Raw genomic sequence first — 26734 nt, 5'->3', positions numbered from 1 at the left:
TACGTTTACAATCATTTTGTATCTGTTTCTGATGAGATAATATTTTAACGTTATCTATGTCAATCACGTGTATAGATGAAGCACTTGATAGGGAACAGTTGATTACATGATATTGAGCCCGCATTGACATACAAACGTATACGATATTCCCAATTGCTCTGCTAGTTAGAGTTATTATTCTATCGAACTGTAATGGAACATTTGATATACTCTTGATATTACAAATATAAATGTTCACTTTCGTCATGTTTGTATTAATTGTTATGTATATTTTTTTTTTTTTAAGTCGTGCTTCATATTTTGTACAATGTTTATTTTATTACAAATTCGAAGTGTGAATGTTTTAAAATCATTTTTTTATTTATTTTACTTTTTCACTGGTCTCGTTTTATCGAGATTTTATTTTCGATTTTTGCAGGATTTTATCAAAACAAAAAACGGTTAAGACTACCTAAACATTAGATTAGAATTACCAAACAATTCAGCATGTATTGAGGTATGACTTTCTGTAATAAAATAAAATGAGTTTGTCAATATTATACTGAGAGCCAGTAAGCTGGAGAATAGTGAGTGAGGTATGACTCCAGTTGATGAGATGATGATGGAGAGAGTTCTTACGACTTTTACTTTCCACTTTTGTTTATCATTATTATTATTATATTTTTAATAAATAGATTATTATACTATTTTTAATTTCACTGTAGTATAACTCCCCACGCGTGAACTTCGGTATTATTTCCACTATATTGTATTTTTTGTCTAAGTTCAATCAGAATAGAATGCTTTTTGATATAATTTTGGCAAATAATTACACCTTCAAATCGTCCCGAATTGTCACCAATAATATTTTTTCATTAATATAAAAATTAAGTATTATGATACAGTCTCTATCGAGCAAAACGGTCTGTCCATTTCAACTTCTTATATAAATTGTAATTTATTATAATTCTGTAATTATTTACTTAAATAACGACGTATAAGCATACATTATTATTTGTATATATGACTTTTTCACAAATTAAGGTGTTTGACCACCTTGTATGGGTAGATTGACTTGAAGTAGACAAAACTAAGAATAAAAGGATGGTTAGAATTAATAGTCTTAGCCAGAAGAAAATAAAAAATAGTAAAGTTTTGTATCTAGGTTTTTGAAGAAGTATTTTTTTAGTGAATGTTTATAAAAAAGGTTTTGAAATATAAATCAATTTATTATTATCATTCTGAATCATACATCAAAAGAATATTATTTAAGGACTGGGCATTTAATAATATCCAATGCTAACATTTATTTATGTTTTAAACATAAGAATGGTTACGTTGCTTTATCTACAAATTATAGATAAAATGATTTTGTAGACCAAATATACTATGTAAAAAAAAAAATTCATAATATACAATTCATGGCCATTTGAAAATCGAATGACATCATAATTTACAATATCATATAAATGGGATTAAAAGATTTTGTGTAAAATTTAAAAAGTAATATGTATATTCAATGTAGCTGAATTTTAAGCCAGTTACACTTTTTTTGACTGAATTCCGCACGCATTTCTCAAACGCAGAGGATAGCCTTCGAGACATTTACAGGATGTAACTTCTGCTTCTTAATAAAGTTTTTACGAATGACAATAACGAGTTTATTTTTTGTTTCAGGTCTGAAAAAATCACAAATTGGATATTTTATTTCGGTAAGTTTTAGTGTTTATTTATTATTATTTTATACATATGATAACTTGATGATGTTAGTCGACTACGTCTTCATGGGAAGTGCATTGACTTTTGTATGAGATAATATTTTATTAAGATAATATTTGTGTGTTTTTATTTTAAAAAACAAATTTAAAATATTTTTTTTTAATATTGAAGCATTACACTTAGGTACGATCTCCTATTAAATGCTAAACGCGACGTCCAGTTTCAGCGTAAACCTTTTATATACGTCTTAACGCCAAAAACAGCGTCACCAGTCTGACCATATCTTGCAGCGAATGAAGCTGTCGTTGCCAAGTGCTCGTGTGACATCGGGCGGTCGTGCGTATTACCAATACTTGTCTGTAAATCATTTTCAGTATTTTTTCTATGAGAACGTTAGTCATGGCAATTATGGAACTTTATTTATATCTGTTAGGAAAACACTATATTACAAGACGTAGCAAAACTCAAGAATATTTCATATTTAAGCTTATGCTGACGCTAGACACGACGTTTACGCTGCATTGGTGCAGACGCAGCCTAAAGCGAGCTTCACGACGTTAATATGCACACATCAGCGATTAAAAAATACCACACCAGTATATTTCTATAGTCAACGTGACGTGGGTTACGACTTGTCGCTGCAAACGGACGATGAAATTTATTTATTACAATTAAGTGATCAAAAGTATCAAACTGGATTAATCCGGTTTCGAAATTCTTATCGAAATAAATATATTCCGAAATGATTCATGATTAAAACGAATGACTAAGTTATAATAATTATCATGATATTCATTTGAGTTGTAACTATAATAAGATTAGTTTTATATTTTGTCATAAACACACTGCAGAGGTTACTTTACATGACAATATGATATAATTAAACCACTCATCTCAGCAGAACCACATCATCAAAGGGCATGATTGTATTCCATTTCTATACTGCCCTACCAGAGGCTTTACTGGGTTGAGGAAAATTGAACATCCGCACATATACGCTAACACCCACATTGTTAAACATAATATATGTCTATATCGCTATAATATGTCATTAAAGACAAGTATAACAATCAAAATATACTTTATTAAATTATATTACCTACTAGATGTGCCCGCGACTTCTTGCGCGTTTGAATTTAATAAAAAAGCGTGACTTTATTATTATTTACATATAATTCTAAAATAAAAGTATTAAAATAAGCCTAAGTTACTCCTTATTACATCAGCTATCTACCAGTGAAAGTCCCGTCAAAATCGGTTCAGCCGTTCCAGAAATTTAGAACAAACAGACAGACAGACAGACAAAAATTGTAAAAAATGTTATTTAGGTATATGTACTGTGTACATATGCATTTAGTAAAACGCGGTTATTTTAATATTACAAACAGACACTCCAATTTTATTATATGTAAAGATTAGAATAAGTTTTAGGCAAAAGATTAATTTAAATTTACATGGTAGTAGAGTTTCGTACAAGGTACCACCCACTCATTATATATTCTAACGTCAAATTAGTATTGCTGCGTACCGATTTGAAGGGTTAGTGAGCCAGCGTAACTACAGAAACAAGGGACATAAACAACTTAGTTGCCAAAATTGTGGCGTTTTGGTGATTTAACGCATGATTATATACATATATATATATATATTATTAAAAAAGTCCCTACTTTGGGATGTACTTTTTACCGAGAAGAACCGGCAATATTATACCAAATGTGTCAAAAATAATAACAGTCAAAACATTTTATGAGCTGGCAACACTGTAAAACGTTATAATTAAAACATTACATAAAATGTCGTGACCACCGAGTGTGGCAAGTATTGTACAAATCTAATATTCGTTTAATCTCAAGTCCGAGGTCGCAATTTACTTGTCAATGGGTGTCGGTCCAGCCGGCGGCTTGCAAATTGCCACCCTTTACCGCTTATTCTGAGTGGACTGAATTACTTTAGCCGATACAGAATACATATAATATAATATTGTTTTATTTATATTATGAAAATTATATTTGAATATGAACATAAATCGATTTTATCGAATACGTTTTATTTTGTTTAGAGGAAAATATTTTGGTACATTTTATGGGAAAAGTTTTTTTTTTGTGATATCTGGTACTTGTAGATGTCTAACTTCTGTTTGATTGGTAAACAATTAAAACAGAATCGAAAAAATTCAAACTGTATAATTGATTTGAGCCGAGATGGCCGAGTTGGAACGCATGCATCTTAACCGCTGGTTGCGGGTTTAAACTCAGACGAAAACCACTGATTTTCCATTTAATGAATTTGTGTTCATAATCTTTTGCTCGGCGGTGAAGGAAAACATCGTGAGGATACGCATGTGTTAAATATTAAAGACATTCTGCTATATATGATTCCAACAGACCGCATTAGAGCATCGTAGTAGTTTCAAGCGTTTAGAGACAAAGGAGGTCTTAGCCCAGCTGTCGGACATTTATAAACTTGTTACTTTCTGCTGTTATTAAGAGGATTTCCGTTTGTCCTGTTAACTGTACGTAATTTTCTCAAAAAATCTGCTAATATCAATTAAAATATCACACTAAGACAATTTATCTGTTGATGTTAGAAATATTAAATATAAATTCTATATTTGAAACTGTATAAATCATAATTCCAGATAAATAGTTTTATTTAAAATTCGAATGTATTCAAAAATTTAGCAATGAAACAAAAAAAGCGGCACGTTCGGATTTTCATATTCCTTTTATTGTATACATATGTACGTGCTATGGCTTAATTCCGTTTACGATTCTGGTAATCGCTTGTTACGTGTTGGTAAGCTGACTTGACTGACCGTTAGACATTGGCACTCGAAGAAATATTAACCATTCCTTACATTGTCAATGTGCCATCAAATAATGGTAAGTTAGATGTTACGCCTGTAGTTACACTGGCTGTTGGCTGATATTGCTGTTTGGCGGTAGAATATGTGATGGTACTTTTCACAAACATTTATCACCGAGCTGAACTTACTATATTATAATATCAAACATACATAAAATATACAAATATCAGAAACTATTTTCGACGACCAAATTAAATAATTGTAATGCATAATACGTAACCAAAAAAATTTAAAATATTAATCACACTAATGTTTGGTTGGTCACAATATACATACATAGGATCTTTAAAAATTTAAAGTTGGCATTTTTGGGAAACTTTATATCAGTTAAATGACAACTGTCAATCGGAATTACGGAAGTGTTTTTTAATCGATCGTAAATATGAGTGTGTGTGTGCTTATCGATAGTCAACTATCGATAGACTATCGTTCGTATATCGATAGTATTGTCACGTGTCAATAATATCGATGGGATCGATAGTATCGATAGCTCCCCATGAACAATACTGTCGATAGTATTGCAAAAACCATTACTTTTAGCCTAAACTATCTATAGTATCGATAGTCTTAGACTATCGTATCAATAGTATCGCTGCTCCCAATAGTATTGCTTACAGAGATATAGCGATACTATCGATAGTATCGATAGTATTGCCGTAATCAGTAGTATTGCTCACGGAGAGCTATCGTATCGTATTGATCAAAACGATACTATCGATAGTTCTACAACGCTAGCGTGTGTACACGTACGAATATAAGAAGTCTTTATTTTACAAGCAGGTAAGCGTTCATTTGATAATTTTACTATTCGTAAGCAAAACGAATTGGTTTTTGAATATAGAAACAGGGATCCTGTGAGTACAGTTAGTCTTATTGCTTTCATAATAACAGTTACCAGGTATAATTAATGTTAAAACAGAGTAGCTTTAAATTGAAATATTATTCTCGTCAGTGTTACCAGTTAAAATTATTTTATGATATTGCAACACTTATTCGTAATATGCTTTGTACGGTGGCGGGTTTCTAGGCTTCTCGTCTTCCTTCTTTAATTTATTTTACTATATACACTTTTTAATACGTATAAACTACCCATGTTACTAATTAAGAAAATAATTTGACTCCATTCGCGACTTATTTGTATGTTATGTTTTTTGTTTGATTTGGGATACGATTAAATTCAAGGAGTCGAAATGTTCTGCGTAAAGTCCCTGGTTCTATACCTAACACCGCCCCCCCTCCTGGACTATTTGTCGTCATCGTTCCAATTCCTATTATAAGTTTGACTTTAATAACAAACTGTGTCTCCAAGAAATATATCAACGATTTCTCGATAAATAACTCAAGTGATTCTTTATCAATATGAAAATATAGAAATATTAATATTTGTATAACAATATGTTTTCCTAGTATTCATAATGTACCCTTTCTAACAACTCAACTCAAGTTAGATCGACTTAAGGTCATTAACATCTCTGACCCTTCCCTCACGTAGGCACGAAACCGCAAGTAGAAGCTAGTGTTTAATATATAACCTCGCTTACTTCCCTTTGAGTTTCCTACTAAAACCCAACGTCCAGAAATAAAACGAAAATCCCTTAACCACATAGAGTTAGATATCAACTTTTACTCTAAGACAAGATATTTTTTTCTGATTGCAATGACGTTTTAAATAACTATTCAATTCTTGCTGGAACAGTTCATGGTGAGTTGATACCACCACGAACAAATATATAACAAATTATTTGTAAATCAATCTTAGACAGCGCCATAGCGCTGTTAAAATAATATTTTAATGAAATTGTATTATAATTCTCGCTTCAGCTTTTAACATTTGTGTTGCGTGGTTATATTTTATCTCTCAATAAGTATTTTGTACCGAGTAATGGCTTTTGTTTCAAATGTTCAATGTAAAGGTGTGGAAACAATTCAATTATGAATCTCAGATGGTCAAAGGCTTCAGCAGAAAGTCATAATTATAAGCGCTGTATATGTAACATGAAATTTTTCGCTAATTAAATGTTAAATACACGGATGTTTTTCATATTATTTTCTATGATTATATACGTCACAGTTTGATTAGTCTTTTAATTAACAGCTTCGCCATTTCAATAAATGGCGCCATCAACTAGCTTTCTAAATGGCTTTCGTCATTAATTTGCTTAAGACTCTCCTGCTTAGAACATGGTCCTGGGGAAGTGGCCTATTTTACACGTGCCTTGGACATGGAAGGGTCTGTACATGCCTCTCCGATCCGTGATGAGGATGGCCATTGCAGTGGTTCTAGTAGGTAAGAATTCCACATATCCCGTCTTCCTAGGGAGCTCGGATATCTTTCTAAGGGTTTCTACTACGTGAATGAAATAAGTAAGGCCGTAATAACTACACTGAGTACACATGAAGCCAGTGACTCCATATTTAAAAATCAAATAATAATCTTTTATAGATAATATACATATAAATCTGTTTTAATGCAATATTAAAAATGATAATACGTGATATTAATTACTTACAGTTTTAAATATACATTTAAGAAGCATTACAATTGCTTATTGAACCATCGCTTTCAAAACACGTATTTTAAATAAACATAAAGTCCGTCTTAAAGTATTAGTTGCTAGCTACGAACTAAAGTGAAAGTCCGCGTTCAAAACAACCCACTTACAGCAGACACCTTTCAAGTTTTCCAATTAGGGAACTCTGGTACATGTTTCGTTACAAGATTTAAGTTGTTCCCTAAAGATAATGCGAGAAACATCTGTGTATCATTGTTGTAAGGCGAATTCACAATTATACGTTATACGTTTATGTTGATATCTGAGCTCTTGTTAAACAATTCTATTGTATGTGTTTTGATGTTGGAATTATTTTATGTTTTATTAACCTTGTTCATTTTTTTTTTTTTTTTATATTTCTGGTTTTAGAATTATTCCGCAAACGCAATGCCGTTAGGTAGATACAAATGTGACAGAATTTCATTTAACTCATTCAAGTTTCATGATATTATCATCGTGAGCATGATATGAATTATTCACATGAATTCTTTGATTATTCGACGATTAGACATAGTGCCAAACATACTTTAGATATAGTGCCGCACTACAAAAGAACTGAAACAGTCGAGCCAAGCCAAGCCAATTTATTATCTTGGTGTGAGTGATAAGTTACTCCCGAAACTCGCCTAACGCGACGCATTCTCATGAAAGAAAATCCGAAGAAAGACCACATTGGCGTGCATTTGGTGACGCCAATGTCCAGCAGTGGACGAATGTGGGTTTATGATGATGATGATGAAAATTATTTCCGGGGCATAGTATTCGTTTCTATAACAGGTAAGAGTCCACAGTATTTCTAACTTTGGCGATTAAAAATTTTTAATGAATAACGCATATTACTCAATTTAGGATAAAGTTAATTAAAAAAGCGTGGACTTAGTATTTGTTGATTTCTGGACAGGATAATATAATTTTAAAAATTTAATCGTGCTTTATCGATTTATTCTGTAAATAAAATGGTGAAAAGAACTACATAGTTTTCGTTACTTGCTCCTTCTTCTTCTAGTTAGAATCTACTTTCCGAAACGTTGTAGCTTTAAAATTAATTCAACGCCATAACATAATGATTCAAAAGTTTTTTATGAGTCTACTAGAATCTTAGCGGTGCTTGGCCGTGATTAAACCCTCAATATTCGGTTATGATACACTCCAGCTCTAATTTTAATTTTTACCTTACATTAGCAGCTTGTAAATTTCCCACTGCTGGGCTAAGGACTCCTCCCCCTTTGAGGAGAAGGTTTGGAGCATATTTCACCACGCTGCTCCAATGCGGGTTGGTAGAATACACATGTGGCAGAATTTCGTTGAAATTAGACACACGCAGGTTTCCTCACGATGTTTTCCTTCACAGCCGAGCCCGAGATTAATTATAAACACAAATTAAGCACATGAAATTCAGTGATGCTTGCCTGGGCTTGAACCCGAAATCATCGGTTAAGATGCACGCGTTCTAACCACTGGGCCATCTCGGCTCTAACTTTAATGTTGAATGATATTCATAAAGTGTCCATTTTATCTCATTATCAGACACGTTTCCCACTGATCAATTAACAATAAACCTCTTAAACTATAATAAATAGAAGTCTTTGAAAATAAACGAAGAGAAAATATTGAGAAGAACTTTATCTTGTAATTTAGAAGCGCAGTCGATGCACCGAGACCGGATTTTGCGATTTATGCATATTAAGCAAAGCGCTACATCCATTAATCTCCAACTATCAACGTTTGGTAGGTGAATATTATCGAAGTACATTTTCAAGCTCACTTAGACAAATAAAAATGGTCATATAAATTAAAAAAAAAAGTCTACCGCGCTGTAAGCGCTTTATTTTATATCTTTAAAAGCAATTTAAGCACTCATGATTATTTCTAAACTTATACATTACTAGTTGTCGATATATAGGGATTTATCGTAAGGTTTGCAAAGTAGCCTTTGACCTTTTTTGGAGTTCAAGCTAGCTTCATACTAAATTTTATCAAATTAGGTTTAGTGATTTGGCCGTGAAAGGACTAAAGACAGACTGAGTTACTTTCGCATTTATAATATTAGTATGGATACTTCTTGAACGATTTATTAAAAAAATGTGTTTGTCTTACATAAATATCGCCTACATCGTTACATGACAATAATTCCAACTCTGTTGTAACCAAACCGTTGTATATTTTTTTTAAATAAGCGACTCACACATGTGAGAAATGTCAACTAAGTCTAAACCCCTTTCTTCCGACAAAATTTTTGACTTGATTAGAGTCAACGAAAATCATTTTCAATTGTTCATGTTCGAATATACGTAATATACAAAATTGTGTTTCGTGCGAACGTTGAATGTTTTATTCATGACGTAAAATTCGAATTACGAATTCTACACGTTTTATAACACAATTAACAAAAAAAAAAAAATATTATTTCTGGTGTACCTTGTTTATCAACATCGGATATGAAAAAACCAATATGAATAAGCTATGGTTGAATTTGTATTCAATTATTTATTTTTTATGATATATGCCACCTGTTATGGTAAATTGTCACCATCGCATGTACTGATAGCGCTGTAAGAAATATTAACCATTCCTTACATCACCAATGCGCCATCGACCTTGATAACTAAGATGTTATGTCTCTTGTGCCTGTAGTTACACTGGCTCACTCACCCTGCCCTGCTTGGCGATAGAATATAAGTTAGTTGTTATCATTAATTAAAAATATTACGATAATATTCAATCATATTTAATTCTAAGCTATACTAAGGGCTAAGCCTTACTCATATTATGAAAGCGAAAATGAGATTGTTTGTTAGTTACGCTTTAAAGTCTTAACTAATCAACCAGTCATTACGAGTTTTTGCAAACGGGTTGTCAGGGGAAATGAAAATGACATAGTGTCTTGAACACGCGGTAGGCCGCGGTGGAGAATGGTTATACTTAAGTTTTTAAAATTCCGTCAAAATACAGTCTACCATTTGTTTCATTGAACGCGCTTATCTCAGGAACCACTCGGTCGATATGGAAACTTATTTCAGTATTAGATAGCCCATTTATTGCGTAAGGCAACCAGGAAACCATAACCAATGACCAATGATGAATGAATGAATTGTAATGAAGAATCGAGCAAGAAGAAGAAATCAGTCGTTTCGCAATAATAATGAATGACAGAATATTTAATGCAGCCAAGCTAAGTCAGGACGTGCTAGTTGAAAATATTTATGTAAAAACAAATGACGCAACACAGTTAATTATCATGAGTGTATTATATTGAGCAATCTTACCATTTGTATGGACGTACTTGTAGTTTTATAATAACAACGGTAACGTATTTAATTCAAATATAAACCAGAATGTTGACAAAGGATTGCATAATTATTCTTTATTTAAAATTGAGAACAATATGCATTATTTCAAAGACTAATTTATAATATATGTAAGAGCTGTTTCTGTTTTCTGTTGTATGTAACACTGAAATACAAGAAAATATTTTTCAAATAACTTTTGTGTCACACCCCGTGTGGTGAATTTCTGAAATATAAATATAAGTAGAGGATCCGAGTGGGTAATCTTTGCCTGTTTAATGGATGAAACGTATTTTTGATTGAAAAAAATCAAAATCGAAATATTATTTTTTTCAAATTTTTTTGAATCGTTATGTTACAATGAAATAAATGTTAAGCTACGCGTTCGCAAAGTTGTTTCTAACGAGGAAAACCGGCAATAAACTCAATAGTAATTTTCTTCCACCATTTCAATGGCCGGCAACGTAGTTGCAAGCCTCCCCAGTGTTGGCGTCCCTGGGCGGTGGCAGACGCTTTCCATTATATGACACACGAGCCACCTATAGTAAAAAAAGCATTTTAATTAAGTATATCAATAAGATACAATAAAATTTAAGTATAACCTGCCTAGAAATCAACAAATAATAAGTCCACGATTTTTTATCATCATTTTAATCTTGTAATGAATAATATGACTTATTTATCAAATTTAATTGTTTACATTGGACATGGTGGTATTTAATATTAAACGAATTTAATATTCACTTAATTCACAGGCTTTTTTTAAAAGCTCTTATTTACCTTGCAATGTATATAACTGTGTTTATTCGGGTGGTATCTTGCAATTTCATTTTGAAGATATCTTCAACTGATTGAGCTAAAATTTTGTATTCACGTTTAGTTTGGATGACAATTTATGAGCAGCTAAGTGACGTAACTCTAAATCTTACATAGTGGAATACTCAAGTTAGAGGACTAGACATTTTAAATGCCCTCCTACTATATGGGTATCAAATAAAAAGGCTTGCTGAGAATACCTCGAGAAATACAGTGACGTCACTCGGAATCCAAGGGGGGTGGACTTCTAAAGAATGCGGACTTAGTTTTGTATGCTTTCGTACAATACGGGTATCAAATGAATTGGCTTGCTACAAATACGAAAGCGAGTTAAACTGCGTAGCTCCAATCCGTCTGAAATGTTGATGTACTTGAGGGGGATTATGATATTACAGGGCTGAATTGTTCGAATTTGTACCATTGGTTGATTAACTTTAACTTGTGTAATATAACGAGATGGGCATCAACAGAATTAGATTGCAACCTGTTTTGGAGAAAGGTAACTCCAAAGTCAAACCCGGAACTGTTACGTCATTTCAGCTTCAAGCTGAAATAATTGGTGCATTCCTCCAATCACCGAAGTCAAGGTAAGTCCACGTCGAAGACTAAGTTTCATCAGGGTATAACATGATGCCGTGAACGTACCGCCTTAGAACCTATGGAGCGATAGCTACAGCTAAGTGAAACATAAATTTGGAATACAACCTTTTTTTTTAAATGCGCTAAGAAGAATAAATAAATAAATATTGGACAACCTCACATATATTACTCTGATCCCGATGTAAGTAAAGCACATTATGGAAAATCAGAGGTAACGACGATACCACAAACACCCAGACCCAAGACAACATAGAAAATTAATGAACTTTTTCTACATCGACTCGGCCGGGAATCGGACCCGAGACCTCGGAGTGGCGTACCGATGAAAATCCGAAAAATACCGATAAAAAATATAAATGTACTATTCCTTTAAATCTTTTACTATTAACTCATTTAATAATTAATATGACCGAAGCTTGTCATGACACTTAAGAATTCGTATTTATTTAGTTAGGAAATTTAAAGAATTAAAACCTATCAGATTAACTTATAATATAATTATTTATCTACAAACGCAAATATCACAATGAGCTTCTAGATCACATAAATTGTGTAATAACGTTATAATTTAAAAGGTTTAGTAGTCGTACCAATAATTTATTTATATTTTTTTTTAAATATTACGATTTTGGGAGATAGCTTAAACAGTTTTAACAATTTTTCGAGGATTTATATAGGAACCATCTCCCGACTCCTGCGACCTTAACCTTGGTCCTTGTCATGTATTGATACCGTAATTCCTACTTGGAATACAGTATTCAAAACATCAATTAATTTTAATTAAATTTCACTTCAGCTTAATTTAAACGAAAACAAAAGGCTTCCTTTATATCTTCCCTACAACACTAAATTCTCCTTAAGTTGTAGCTTCATTGTTAACTATGTTAGAAATGTAGAGCAGAACTCGAGGATGAATGCAACAATTAAAATGTATGACGTAAGATTTATTGTCTGTGGCACTTTTTTGTATGTTAATCATTTTAAAGGGAAATTAGTTTTGAAAAATATCGAATAGATGGCGTTGATAGGTCAATAAATCGAGATACTTGTGTTCGATTTTTTGGAGTAAAAAGTAAAATTGGAGCACAAATTAAAGTAACCAATGATTATTACATCATCGAGGTGGGATGAATGAAATAAGTAAATATTAAGTCGATATAAACATTACTTCAAGAACTTGAAGTATACCATTACATTTAAAAAAATGCATCTATATGGCTATGGCTTTGTGTAAGTCGACCAGGATAGGTACCCACTCATCATTTATTCTAACACCATGTTTATTGTTTATATTTGATTTTAAGGATGAATGAGCCAGTTTAACAACATAACATCTTAGTACTTACGGTTGGTGGCGCATTGGCGATGTAAGGAATGGTAAATAATTCTTACAGTACCAATGACTACGGGCAGTGGGTCCATTTGCTCGTCCACCATCTCTAAGTCTATTTGTACCATAAATAAATTAAAAAAACGGTACGACGGAAATTACAAAAAAAAAACATAATTTTACTAGCTTCTCTGCGCGGTTACAATTTCTTTCAACGTCGCTGCTCAGCTTCCGTGATATTATACTATAATCTATAACGTTTTTCAATAAATGTAAGAGTAAATCTATTTTTAAAATCGGATTGTTAATTCGGAGAAAACTTCGTTTTAAAAAACAATCGAGTTTTATAATATTGGTGTCGTTTTACTTTAATAAATAACATTTCCTTTTGACGTGTACGACGATAGCCGATAAGCAATAAATAAAATTGCCTCACAATAATACGCTTGGAAAGAAAAGCAATTTAAATAGTGTCGCGTATTGCATTCTCAAAGCAAAGCGTCCTTGTAGTTGTCGGCGCTTTAGCGCTGTACAGCGCTAGACAGCGATGTACCTCAACACACATTATATTTTATTACTACGGAAAATTTTGCTTCAAATAAAATATTCTATTTGGTAGGGTTTTCTGCAAGCTCGTCTGGATAGGTAACCACTCATTTTATATATCAATAGCGTAAGCCGATTTTTGTACCAGTGATTATGAGACGATGGTTCCATATAAAAAAAAACGGTTATAAGCTCATTTTGAACAGCTCCAGCAGTAGATGGGCAGAAACTTAATAAGGATTCTTGATTGCAATTTACTAAATTGTTACGATTTAACAATGAATTAATTTTAGAGACCGGAAATAAAATACTGGCTGGTTGGAGAGGCTCTACTGCTGTATAAGAAAAAAAATGCAAACGTGAACATTCTAACCGAACTAATGTACATATACTATTTGATATTAAAAATGACATTTAAAATAGGTTCCATAATTTTTGGCGGCAAATGTAGATGAGTCACTTGCAGTTTACTTTGAATTCAAAACAGAACCTCTCATAGGTTTCGAATTTCCTAAAAAATATTTTGAATAAACGCGAAGTTTCACGGGAAACCGACTAACTGCTATCTGACTTTTTTTTTATCGCTGGAAAAACGTGTTACGCGTTTCCCCTACGTGGAAGTGGAGGGGTATGTGGGACTCGCCGGTGCCCAAGATGTTAGCGGCACACCGGAATACTCACTAAAAAACCAGCGGTACCCTCTTCGTCTCATCGGTGGGCGCCACGGGATCGCTTTCGCATGCTACCGTGACGCCCTGACGGTCAGCCCACCTATGCGGGCCTTCAATTCCTAGGGGGGATTCCCGGGGTACTGAGAACCCTCCTAGCCCCTGTGGCGCCTATTGAGGCGGGGGCAGAAGGTGGGCGTAGCGTTGTTTCCTCATCCCCGGTCTTCTTCGGCGGATCGGGTCTGCAGCAGCGTCCACCTCCCGCTCCCGTTCCGCTGCCTCCTTCTGCGACATAACGTTTTCGTAAAAGGAGCGCATTTCTGACCAGCACGCCTCGCTGCCAAGCATTGCGTCGATGACGCTCGGCAGCGAGAGGTCTCCGCCCAAAGACGCCACCAGGGAATGCCTCTGAGGCCCCCATGCAGCACACTCAGTCAGGGTGTGGTACGCCGTGTCCACTGACGCACCACACTGATGGCAGGAGGGTGACACCTCCCGCCGCGCTATCCCGTGCACGGATGCTTCGGTAAGTACCTGCGTCCTGAACGTGAGTGTGCCACGCTTTCTCGTGACCCAGCGACTCAAGTGGGGACGAACCGCCTCCACTGTCGCCAGGCCTGCCGTGGGTGATCCCAGATCCTCCTCCCATCGGACGATCGGGGCTTGCTGGGCTATGGCCCTGATCCGTCCACGTCAGCCCTGCTCGTATTATCTGGTATCAAATTTCTTATAAATATTAGCTCTATATGGTTTTAATGAAACATGTATATTCATATTGACCCCATTAAGCGTAACTTGTTACGAGTAAGCGAAGTTTCGCGGGAGTCCCACTAATCTTTAATACATATATATTGTTTTGTTCCGGTTTCAAGGATGTCTCATATCTACTTAATTTCCAAGGTTGGTGGCAAATGTTGGTGGTCGGCAACATAGTTTTATGGTTAGCACTTCATACAATTCCAATGTATTTCCAATTCCTATGGGTAGGAGACCTTTGGCATCAAATTGCCCATTTTCTCTCCACCTACCTATACTAGAAAAAACCGGAAAAATATCAAGATTTTTTATTAATTGCTATTTAGTTGGACTGGCAAATAGGCCACCTGAAAATTAACACTGCCCATAGACATCGGTGCTGTGTGAAATATCCAACATTCCTTACATTGCCAATGCGCCAGCAACCTTGGAACATATGAATTAATTAAATTAAATATAATAACATAAAGTTAATTTAAATAAAAATCATGTTTCAATAGTAGAAAGGATGTTAGCAGCATTTTTCGTTGAATCTCAATTTTGATACTTTGGTCAAAGAATGAATCAGCCCTCGTGTAGATGCCGTCGGGTAGTATCCCGTGTGCAAGATGTTATATATTTATATTTTAATGAAGGTTTTTGAAATTGATTTGTTATTTGGATCGTTTGTTCGCTTCAGCTTTTTACGAGGTAGCTTCGGCTCTTAACACAAAGGGAAACCAGTGATATGAGATGGAGCCACCGTATCAATACATGTAACGTCCCATACTAGGTTCCGTCTGTCGTCCGGCCAGTATCAGTCCATTAGGTCTCTTGTCATCATCACAACTAATTTCACGAGGCTAATTTCACGTGGATGGTGGCAAGAAATATTTTTATTATTATAAGTTTTTTTATTGTCAAACGATAATAAAATAGTAATAAGTAGTGCTATTTAAGGGTATAATAAGTGATGAGTGGATGGTACTTAGACTAGACTTGCTCACCAAGACTTTACTTGGTCAACTTACTTGTAAGTTGACCAAGTAAAGTTGAAAACGAAATCGTATTATATATTTTTTTTCATATATTTAATTTTTATTCGTATAGCATCCAAGACGCTTATAAATTAAATATTGGAAACTAATATTTCACAGATACATACGATGGTTTAATTTCTTTGCCAAATATAAAGATGTTCAAGAAATTTCATTTAAGGAGTTTTTATTCGCATCCGTTCCGCAGCCCGTGTTTACATAAAGACGGTCGAAGCAACTTTGCGCATAATTTTATTTTTCAAGTCTTCGGACCGACTTCAGTTAAAGTTCTTGCTTGATTTCTTCTTTGGCAATTTTATTCACTATTTTCAACCAAGTTCGGTGGGCGGACGTAATAAACAAAAGTTCTACCGAGTGACCCTTTTAAATTGCTCTGTTATTGTTATTAATTTTTTTTCTGCGAATAATAAAACCTTCGGGCTAATTAATTGGTATTCTCGAAGCAATTATTTGCAGTAAAACTTTAAATTAGTGGTTTATTTGTCTAGATGCATTTAAGGAAATGGATTCGTATTTTTGTCGGAAGTGATTTGTTTGAGATCCAGGTTTTTTTCTTCAACGCCATTTATTTTGATAAGTGTGGTCTTCGCTTCCATATCAAAGTATCCTCAAGTCAAATCCTTTAGTAACTTCCTTCTTGTTATCAAATCACGTGCTGTCTCTAACAATGTCAATTCTTTCTTCGAAATTTATCTTGCCATTTGCCATTGAAACCTTTCTGTTATGTGACATGCATCCTTTCCGAATACAATAATGCATGTATTGTCACACACTACGATGACTATATACTAAATAACAAAATAAAAACATCTTAAATTAGTTTATAACACGACTGCCAAAGCAAGCCGAAATGTATTGTTTAAAATAATTGACTTTGTTTTTCGGTTTTCATTTGTGGTGATTCTTGTAGCTTCCAGTCAAAAATTACACACAGATCCCAAAAACACCGATGATAATGTAGAAACCAAGCTCAAGTTTTCGGAATTACCGTGAGTATTCCAAAGGAATACTCACGACAGCATAAGTATTTCCAAAAAAGGTACACATGGCATTTAACATTTTAAAACATATATTTATTGTGAAATTTTGTAGGCGTACCCATACACTTGTAATATGAGTAATAAATCACCCTTAAAAAAATCCATGTTCACACTATTATAATTCACTCACACCAACAAATATATTCCTAATAACTAATCAAATAACCGACATCCACAAAACTGAGCAATTAGAATAATATCCAAGCATGAAGTCAAATATATATATATATATATATATGGTAAAATTCTGATAAAATGAATTTTACTGGTGACTAGAATGTGGAGATCGATGCTCTCCATCCATTTCAGACGTTCAATAAGTATCTGACGTAATGAATGTTAGGGCCTTCATTCGACGATCTGATCTTACTCGAAAATGTCGGTCCATTGCAAGATGGAAGAACTCGAGAGGTAGGGATATGTGATTGATATAAGTGGATTTTAATTAAGATTTCGTCGACGGATTTCTTCGAATCTCTCTTTGGTTTTCAATGTATATGGTACGTTTAGGAGATCGATTCAATTAAATATTTTCTTTTTGTTAATAGATTTTTTAAAGTTTGGCTAGGCTGGTTTTAATTTCAATTCGAATTTATTGTTCATTATTTCCCAATGTATGCCTTACACATAAACTATGTTTGTTAGTAAGGCATAAGGAAATAAGATTTACTAACTTAACTATAAATTTAATTTTTCATTAAACCTAATTTTGGCGGTTTATCTGTTCTTCCTTTCAACGATATGCTTATCAATAAGTTGAATCAATTTACAATGAAGCGATCAATTACCGTTGCTTACATTGAAAAAAAAAAGATATTATAATATTTTTATTATAGATTTTTTTTATTTATGGCAACATAAAAACATTTGTTAGTTGCTTTAGCATGTTCTTTATTGTTAGTCAATAAGTATAAAGCTATAAAAAACAATTAATTTATTAGTAATAAATTGTATTTATCGTTATTTTATTAGAAATAGGCTCAATAAATAAAAATAGCAACTATCTATAAAAATATCTTGAAATCTACAGTAAGATTGAATCTACATAGGTATTTGAAGTACGTCAGAAGACTGTAATGTGGATCTATGGGGGATGCTCTGACACAAATACATATCTATATAGAGTAGATAAGTTTAGAAGTTATACGGGATCAGACAAACATGTATTAATACGACCTGAAATCAGAACCCTCATTTCAGCTTCGCCGTAGTCGGTTAAAAAAAAAATTGAATATCTTGAATATTTCCAAGAATGTAACGCTCCCATTTGGTAAGGTTCGCATCGTATGGCTTATAATGTTTTTCCTTTTTCCGACGCGTTATTTTATCGCTTGGCAACAAATCTTCCAAAGTTTTGTATTGGCAATTTCGGATATAATATAAAGTATTACGTTAACTGCTGAGATATATGTTTAAACTTTCTTTTCATATGACGTACGAACGAAAGACGAACATATGTTTGTTATTGATCGTGTATTTAATTTTAACTTATTGGGTATTTGAATGAATTTTGCCATTAAAACCAGGATTTTAGTATCGTTTTAATGCTATGTACATAAAATATAAATAAATAGCGCAATGGTTTAAGGGCTAGTAGCGTTGTGAAAAGTTGCAGGATCGATCCGGACCCCTTGGGCTATTGTCGTCCCCAATCCAAATACGTATAAATAATAAATAATAAGTTTTAAGCTTAAATGGAGGTATGACAAGAGATATTAGTTATCATTCCTAATTTAAAAAATATGATTCCTTTGTTTGTTTTTTTTCCGGATTTACATAAAAACTACTAATCTGATTGTTATGAAAGTCTCGCATTTTGAAAGATAATAGTTTTAAATCAAATATGGAATGTTTTATAGCGTTTGAGTACAACAGAAAAATACAGCTTATCATATTACTGATTATATGGATTTGTTTGTCAGTTTTTCGAAACATTATTTACAACAAAAAAAATAGTCTTTTTGAGAAAAGTCAGGCCCATGAGAAGTCGGGATAAGTATCTACTAATACATAAGCTTTTTATCGTGAGCCTATTTGACGTAATTTTTTGCCTCGATGATCGTATAATATCATTCGAGACCTATAATATTAACACAGCGAAATCCAAGTCTATCAAATTTCTAGGAGGTTACAAAAACTGATATTAATACCAAGGTCAGATTACTCTATATCTTAAACTAGACTAATAATTCGTTTAATTACTAATAAAAATTTAATATTGTAGTGAATTGCTTTAAAGTCATAATCGCTTGATCATTAGCCTGTCAACATTATATCGTCACAAATGTTAATGACGCAACCTTACAACCTTCTTAGTAAAAATATATGTATATACATGTATACAAACAAACACACACATATACATACATCGATCAGTGGCGTAGCTAGGTGGACAAGGGCCTCGGTGCATAGAAAAAGAAACTGGCCCCCCTCTTTAACTTATATTGCGCTTCAAAATTATAGATAGCAATAGGAATAGGATACAGGATACATTGAGATAAACTTATCATTAGTAGGCTTAATCCATATGTCATCTCTATTCAAAACTTAGGTTAGTGGGCCCCCTGAGCTCCGGGGCCCTGGTGCACTGCACCACCTGGCCCTACGATAGCTCGATATATCGATATCGATATATCGATTCACTCTCAAAGCAGTTTGTTAAAAAAAAAACACTCTTGATAATTTTATCTAAAATGAAATTGATAAAAATATTCCATTTAAGCGTTCCGTAGTCGTTTCCCATTAAATATAAAAAGAGCATTTGAATTAAATAAAATCCTAATCAGATTAAAGGGATGAATTTCGTTTTATTGAAATAAATCTTGTCGATACTTAAAGCTATTTGAATAAAATTGAACGCAGACAGACGCTTGGATGGGATCGTGGATATTGCAATGGCTGAAACATGCTTCTATTGAATAATGTTTGATGTTTTATGGAATTTGTTGAATTGTACAGTTATTATGATAAATACAAATGTGTTTAAAAATGAAATATTCTTATAAATAAATCTTGGTAAAGCTATTAATAAATTTCGAGTAAGTTTTTTGTATGATGTCATTAAAAACCTCACCCCTGGTTGTAGGGAAAGCCCACACAGTTCAGTTTGAGAAGGTACCACCCAGTCATCAGATGTTCTATCCTCAAACAACAATACTGATTACTGTTGTTTCGGTTTGAAGGATGAGAAGACATAAAATCTTAGTTACCTAGGTTGTTCGTGCATTGGCGATGTAAGTAATGATTATTTTTCGTATAGCGCCTATGGGTGTGGTGGTGAGCACTTATCACCAGGTGGCCCTGTTACCCGACCGCCAAGCTCCAAACCCCGGTTTGATGATTGAGTGAGCCAATGCAACAGGCACGTGAAACACAAGATTACCCAAGATTGGAAGCGCATTGGCGATGTAAGTGTTGGTTGATATTCTTAACAGTGACACTATTTATAAAGATGATAAACGCTTACCATGATGTAGCCCACTTGCGAGTCTGTAGGTATACACATTTAAATAAAAAGGACATCATATGTTATATATGTATAAAAATCTTTGACGAAATAAACAAAATTGATATTGTTTATGTATGTCTTTATTAAGAAGAAATAGACCGATAGAGTTACTACATTCATCACCTCCATTGGAGACAGGGTGGTGCGCTTTTCGTTAATATCATTGAAATTGCGATTCAACGGTGCTTGGTGCTAGCATTACTTTCGCCACTATCCTCAGTCAGTATTTGTAAAGTAACTATCCTTTCAATTTTGATAAATAAATATAAATTCCAGAAAATATATATTTAAATTTCAATGTCTCAAGAAAGTTTTTAAAATAACCCAATAGACTCATACATAATCAAGTTAAACAGGTAACACGACTGAAAGGGAATTGCGAAGTAGCTCTAAAACCAATTTTGAACTTGCTTTGTACATGGAAATTTCTGGCTATTGTTGGAGAGGTAAAATTGAGCGTAAAATTTAAATCCTACCTGGAAACTTGGCGCAATTTTCTCAGGTTAAAATGTTTACTTATGAGAATTAAACATATAACTACTGAAATGCCAAATTTATCTTCTTCAAAGACTAAGGTTATGTCGTTGTTAAGTGCTTATATAGGTTCGTTTAACTGTCATGAAAAATTGAGCAGATCGGAGAGTTTATTTTTACTAAATTTTGTAATAGTTGTTAACGTGTATCCTGATTATTTGTGAGTAAAGAAACGATACCCTGTGAACTTTATTTTGATAGATTGTCAAATTAATTAAAATTTGCTATAACATGAATGTATAATTATACAATAAAAATATACTTTATACAAGAATGTTTGTACAGGTTACTTTTGAAAATTAAATAATCATATACATTTACATTCATCTGTTATAGATGTACATCAATGAATACTAACTTCAAGCTGTTTTATTAATTATTAGCTGAACATTTACCCGCACGAATTTTACTTAGCTTATATCATAACGTCACCCTCAATTTAACGCCCTAGAGAGGTGAATTAAAAAAATTATGTCCTTCTCCGGGACTCAAGCTACCTCCGTACCAAATCTCATCTAAATCGGTTTCGTGATTTGAGCGTGAAGGGTAAAGACACCCCCCCCCCTTTACCCTTCACAGGTGTTAACAGACAGAGTTACACTAATATTAGTATAGATAATAATTATAGTGTATTAACTCTACAGAGTAATAAGCCTAATTTCCTTATATATTTGGTTAAAGATTGACGTTTTATATTCACTGGCATCTTCGTTTAATGTATAGTTGTACGGTAAAAAGGTCGCATGTTATTCAATAAAGCAATGAGCATTGAAAAAGGAATATGAATCGAATGTGAAATACTTGATTAATATCGTGGGAGAGCTCAAGGCTTTTACCGGGCGACGCTGCGGATAAGAAATACTTCGTAATTTATTGCGTTCAAAGATATAGCAATATAGAAATGGCTAGTTTTTTTTTTTAAATAATTTTTATTAAGAAATAATTTCATTTAATATTAATACATTGTTATACCTTTTTTTTTAATTTGACGTTTCGATCTTGGTATTAATTTATGTAAAAGGATTAGGTCATGTACATAAAGGGTTATGACTGCCTCGTTGCTTTAATCTCTATATGTAAAAGCGAAATACCACTTACTGATTAATCACGAAATCTCAGAAAAAATAACACCTACAAACTTGAAATTTTGGCAGGTAGCTTCCTTAATAGGTTAAAACGGGAGTTGGGAGTTTGTGTTTTATAAATATAGCGAGGGTAAAGCCGCAGGTTAGGTACTACTTAGATATAAGTCGGCAGATCTTTTTGTAAATAAAAGAGTGATGCGACTTTAGAAGACATGGATGGAATCTGTGAAGAGGGATATGAAAGAGATAGATTTGAACGATCAGATGACAAATAATTGAGAAGAGTGGAAGGAAGACATGCTGCACCGTCCCCAAATAGAATGGGACAAGGTCAGGGAAAAGAAGAAGTTATTTTACAATCTTTTACTAAACGATTACCTCAGACAAAGAGTCTGACAAAATAAAAAATAAAGTTTGTTTTTTAAATTTCGATTTTACTTATAATACCCGTAAACACTTTAATTTTATTGCATCGATAAGCGTACCTCGTTGATATCACGAGTATTTTATTATTTTTTAAATGGATGAGTTAATTCCAATACAATTAGTATGAAACTTACGTATTTACGCAAACCGGTGCATCCCTATTGAAATATTATGATTTTTGAATCTAATAAAATTACCGATAATATACAATTCTAGATGCGTAACTTTTGACAATGACTAATGAACAAAAATTTAAGCTATTAATCACTTTCACGCCTAAAGTCTTTCAGTCTGTTCCTTCCCAATGTAATGGACGGACGGATTTCGTCTTTTATCTATACATCAATTGATTTCTTAGAAATCTATGATATATCTTAAAATCATATACGTATGTATATTGATGGAAAAAAAACTTATAATATTAAAATTGTTTAAGGCAATAACTGTTTAAATAACTCAGAAAGTAATATAAATATAAGTTAATTAAAATAAAAGTCCACGTGATAATAGATGGCGTTAGTAGTCAGTTAAATCACGCTATAATGTGTGTCATTAGAGTTCTATGGAACTCTAATTTTAAATATTATTTTACGTAAATCGCCTTTAAAATGTTCGGTCGGAAGCATTGATTTAATGTGACCCCGTGTGTGTGGAAGTTGAACGTACACAAAATTATAGAGTACTAAAACATTGAATTGAATTGAATATTTTATCAACACCAAAAGAAAAACAAATGTACTACCGATAGTAATATTGTAGAGGATCTTGTTCCTGATTGTTAGTCTATCGCTAAACATACCAATACTCTGTATTTGTATGCTAGCTTCGGTTTCAGTTTCAGGTAAATAAGCCAAAAAAACTAAAGACGAGATATTGAGATATATAGGTTAGTAAGGAGTCATTTATTCCAAAGGCTAAATAGCCTTTAACTATAGCCACAAATATTTGTGTAGTGATCACATATCATTCCCTTGTCAGGCTACCTAAAATAAATTAAAAACAGCGTTATAACTCGTAATAATAATAATAATAGATAATATTACCGGTTGAATAGAATGACACATCCAGTACGTTCACTCTTTTAAGAGCTATGGCGAATTTGGCGATTCTATTTATAATCTGCAAGAGGGCTTGTGCAAAATTTATTCAACTAACGCGAGTAAAATAAAGCATTCTCGTCAGTAACAAGGCGGTGCCATTTTTTATCGGCTTACTTGTGCTAAGCGCGGTACATCGTGAAAATAATACTTCTTCGGTAGCATCTGTTAAAGAGTTGTACAATTTGTACATGTCGATTCGTTGAATGAGTTGCAAAGTATATTTCGACTGTAACAAATGCTTATTTAAGTGTATAACGGAACATTTTATTATAAGTAAGGATAAACAAATGTACGTAACTTCTCTTTACGTGTATTTTATACACGCTTTTTATAAATAAATGAATTCAATATTGGTAGTTGAATGGTAAAGAGATGTGAAAGTAGGAGGTTCGATCCTGACCGGATCGGGCAGCGATTTTGAGGGTGTTGGTGGTGTTAAGGGAGGACCGGTCCGTGACACATCTTATGTTGAAATTGATATTTATTATTAAAATTAATATCTAGTTAATGTTGTGTGCTTTGTTAGTGTTTTTCTGAAACCTACCTTCAGCAGACTCAAGCCTCTCCCAAACGACAATTCTGGATCCGACATTGCCTGCCCCTATCTGTTGTTAGCTTACACAAACGTTATGTATAACGGGCCAGAAGATGTACAGCTATGTAGATAAAAATAAAACTTTATTAAAAAAAAAAAAAACCAGTATGAAAACAAACTTAGAAAGGTCAGAATCAATACCTACCTAGTAATCCCCTCGGTGATATTGTTCGTTAGGTCTGTTTATCGAAGTCCCAAATAAAATAAATAAATTATATACCTAAGATATTTTTATTTAAATTCGGTAGACACACTGTCAAATGGACTTGATGTTACTTACATTGCCCATAGACTGATACTGCAAGAAATATTAACCATTCCTCATAAGCCAAGCGCCGGAAAGTTTGGAAATTAAGATGTTATATCCCATGTTAGAACATTTGTCCCCAACCCGCTCCAATCATGTAGGTAAAATTATTCGAGTTGTTGTTGATAACAATTAAATATTGTCACCAACGTTATGATGATATTGGGCTGTCCGATGATAAGGAATCATTACCGCCCAAAGACAATGTCTCTGTAAGAAAGGTTAACCATCGCCGTATGCCTGCCACCAACCTTAAGGAACTAAGATGTTATATCAATTGTGCCTGTAGTTACACTGGCTTACTCACCCATCAAACCGGTATATAATACTAAGTATTGCTGCCTTGCGGTAGAATAAATGATGAGTAGCTGGTACTTAATCAGACGGCATTGCACAAAGATCTACCACTAAGTAAATATACTAATTCACTATTATGTATTCAGCTTCTAATGTTCACATAAAAATGCAAGTTGGTACCAACTACAACGCATGTAATATTTTTGTTTTTATTTGAGTTTTAATTTTATATGTAGTCTTATTTCCCTTGGGTATTGGCTCGTTGAGACTAAACTTAGGTATTCACGTCACGGTATCATGCGCAAGCGATCCCGTGGCGCCCGCCGAAAGATGGAGAGGGTACCGCTGGTTTTTTAGTGGGTAAACCCGGCGTACCTGGGCGCACTCGGCGTCCAGGGCTCCGGGGAGTCCCACACCGCCCCCCCACTTTCCATCACTTGGGGGAAGCACGTAACGCGATTTTCCAGCGAGAAAAAAATGGACACACACCCATCAAACCGGAACATATGATGATGATTAGGTGGTGCACACCCAGACGGGCTAGCACTAAGGACCAACTAATTTAAAAATAGAACTACGTTAAATAAATCACACTAAGAATTTACTCACTAAAGCAAGTGTGATACAAAATATACCATATAAAGCAAACGTATAATCGGATTTATTGTTAGTCATAAGTCTCTGTAGGATGCATGACATTAGTGATATGTTCGCGCAACCTCATGAACAATCTCCGTGTTTACGAGGTTACGATTATTCAGACACTTCTACAAGTCCTCTCAGCATATTTACTCAGCGAAATAGTTTCGATGCAGTATATATGCCTTAATGTTTACTTCCTCACGTTGAATTTCTTGCTCATTGTCATGGAACTGATGATACCGTTTTCATTTAATTCAGCACTAAACCTCATCGTGAAATTATCAGAAATGTCTTAACAAATACTCTGTGCCTGTGACTGCGATATTTGCTGCTGTACTTATAATTATCCTGGTTCACTCATGGATGGCCTCGTGAATACTCGAATCTTAATCGAAGATTATAAGCCCGAACCCAGGCAAGAACAATTAAATTTTCATTTTCTTAATGTGCTGGAAACATTATAGGATCGGAGGAGATATCCTAGTCTTATCCACTAATGAAGTTATCTTAGCTCAACAGTGGGACATATGCAGTCAAATACCTAACTAACATTTTTTTTTTTACTCATTTGTACTAACGAAATTCATCACTGGGGGATATCGTACACTACAACACACATACAGTACACAGTTTCAAAGATGTTTTCGAAAAACACGACATGAAAAGACGGTCACAAATGAATTATTTAAATAAGACGCGGGAGAAATTATTCGTAAATTTTCGACTTTATCAATTCGGCCCGCCGACACGAATTACCATAATTAACAATTTGCATGGAAACTTTCTGGAAACAATCCATCAATTATCGGAGGGAATTCCTTTAAAACATTTGCGCGACAAAGAATGGGAGCACTTTGGAACTGCTCGCGTAATGGACCAAAAGTGTTTAAATTGATAAGTTATTTTTGTGGGGTGACGAAAAAAATGTGAAATTAATAAATTTTATTAATGAAAAAGATGTGGCCGCCACTGAACGTCCGCCAGATTATTAAATTTACGAAAGAAATTAAGGATAAATTTGAATTTATAAGTAAAAGAAACCAT

Source organism: Vanessa atalanta, chromosome 20, assembly GCF_905147765.1.
Source record: "Vanessa atalanta chromosome 20, ilVanAtal1.2, whole genome shotgun sequence".
In the NCBI taxonomy this organism is placed as follows: Eukaryota; Metazoa; Arthropoda; class Insecta; order Lepidoptera; family Nymphalidae; genus Vanessa; species Vanessa atalanta.
This window is presented reverse-complemented; position numbering follows the sequence as displayed.